The sequence below is a fragment of the Oratosquilla oratoria genome, chromosome 43 (assembly GCF_046742065.1).
Source record: "Oratosquilla oratoria isolate Oo_2021 chromosome 43, ASM4674206v1, whole genome shotgun sequence".
In the NCBI taxonomy this organism is placed as follows: domain Eukaryota; kingdom Metazoa; phylum Arthropoda; class Malacostraca; order Stomatopoda; family Squillidae; genus Oratosquilla; species Oratosquilla oratoria.
The window spans coordinates 30,104,408-30,106,907 of NC_134819.1; positions in this window are offsets into that span (position 1 = coordinate 30,104,408).

A 2,500-nucleotide genomic window follows, 5' to 3' on the forward strand; every position below is an offset into this window, starting at 1 on the left:
TGTGGAAGGAACTTGCTCGGTGTCATCATAATCAGCCCTTCGGGTTTACCTTCACTCCCTCCCATGAGTAACGCCACTTAAAACTACTTTTGTTTTTGTCGCATTTTTTTCTCTCTCTCCCTGCAATCGTTGCCTTCTTTTTCTGCCATTTGATAACGCCATGAGATCCGACTTCCTCTGGTAATCCTTTTTGCACATGGGTAATTGCTCCTTCGTCCTGTTTTCATTTGTCTTCTTTTCCTGTCTTCTTTTGCCTCCACGTGCGGTCATCCTTCCCGCTCCTCTCCGTCTCGCCTTTCCCTCCTTCGGCCTCTCCACACTGTCACCTTGTCTGCAAGAGGTGAATCCAAGAACTGCATTCCACCTCTTCTTCGCTCACGTTACCTTTCTGTTTGAGAACGAGTGCCAGAAACCGTTCAACATGGCCCTCCGCTCCCCAGTGAGAAAACGGGCGACATTCCACGACGATGAAGGTAGATTTTCTCTCATTATCTCACATGTGGACCGACGGGAACACGGGACCTTGTTTCCTCTCTCTCTCTCTCTCTCTCTCTCTCTCTCTCTCTCTCTCTCTCTCTCTCTCTCTCTCTCTCTCTCTCTCTCTCTCTCTCTCTCTCTCTCTCTCTCTCTCTTTCTCTTTCTCTTTCTCTCTCTCTTTCTTTCTCTTTTTCTTTCTCTCTTTCTCTCTCTCTCTCTCTCTCCACACACACACACACACACACACACACACACACACACACACACACACACACACACACACACACACACACACACACACACACACACACACACACACACACACACACACACACACACACACACACACACACACACACACACACACACACACACGCACACACACACACTTTTTTAATCATCAACTCCGATCGCTTTTGTGCTCATCCGACCATTGTGTCATTTGCGACAGACTTAAGCTGTTTTACACAGTCCGCGTTATTAATGCACGCCTTCCTACTTCCTCTGTCCTCGCGAGAGTCATAAGATTTCCGACACCCCCACCCACCCTCGTCCTTGTATAGGGTATTGAGTACATAAATTTTATGCAATTAATGCTTTCAGGACTTTAGTGACAAAGGTCGCCGCCGCCGCTTCTTCAGCCAAAGTCTGTGTCACTGAAATGGCGTCCCTGAGCCGTTGAGTGTTGTTTCACAATTTGCTTGATGTATAAAAATTGCCCCGTTTACAACATACACCCATGGTCAAATTTAAACAGTTATCAGATGTTTGGTGCGACTGCATTCAATGACATTTCTTTTCGAACATAGATTCACAAGTTACAAAATTCTTAACTTTTGGGAGCTTATGGGGAACTCACGCTTGACACCAGTCTCCACGGTTTCTCCTGGCACACCCCCATGCAGTCACCCTTCTCATCCTGGGATAGGTCGGCTTGCCCCAACCATGAAATCTCTTCCTCCACCGAAAGTTATCTGTCTCTTGAGGAGATCACCCTCCGAACAAACACCAGGAGAACGTGTTGCCACACGCCCATATAACCGGAGAGGACGTTCACGAACCATATTGGTAATAAGTCTTAACTGAATTTCATGGGGCAGTCGCTTGTTTGATCCATAGTCATACAAACGATGCAACACGATTCTCTGCCTTTGGAAACGAAAGCGTAGTGATGTCTCTTCAAGTCATCATTCATTTCATGATCGTCCAGCAAGACAGGGAACAGGAGCGACTTGAAGATTCGGACTTTAGTCGAAAGCGCCATATACTATGGTTGAGCGAGTCCATAACGCCATGAACAACGTCAGTCCTTCGAAGGACTTCCTGACAAGACCAACTCCTGTTATGCAATACACTCTTAAGATATGTGAATCATTCTAAGACCTCATTCTCTTAGTCACATACATGGACAGTCTCGACTATATCATCCGGTAATCCTCCAAACGCTCGAACCTCGGCCTTGGTTCAGACCTGGAGTCTCAGTGGTCTTGCCTCCCTATTCAGAGACTTGAGATCTATAACCAGAGCCTACAACGACTTCGCAAGGAGTATAGATTAGTTATCAAAGACAAGGTCATCAGTGACCTTAGGGATGCAAATGCATTTTCCGCAATGACAACGATCGACAACTTAGTCCATACAGGTGCTGAAAAGTGTATGCTGGTGGGAGAATACGCACCTGCCTAACTCCTGAATTAACAGGGAAGAAGCCGGACACATCCCCTCCACAATTTGTAGAACTCTTTTTCCTCGAATATAAGCCAGACCTCAGGACACTAAATCTTTTAGGGATCGCACGGATCCAGAGATGATCCCAAAAAACTTCATAATATACCCAGTCAAATGCCTTTTTGAAATCAACACAGGGTGCAAGTAACTTCTAATTTATTTTACTTTCCTCACGTTAGTACCACTCATACAAACACGTAGGTTAGTGAACCATAATACTTATATTGGCCTGAGTTAGCCCTCTAATTTTTTTAATGTTAAATGCTTAATGCTAAATGACCAAATTATGTAGATG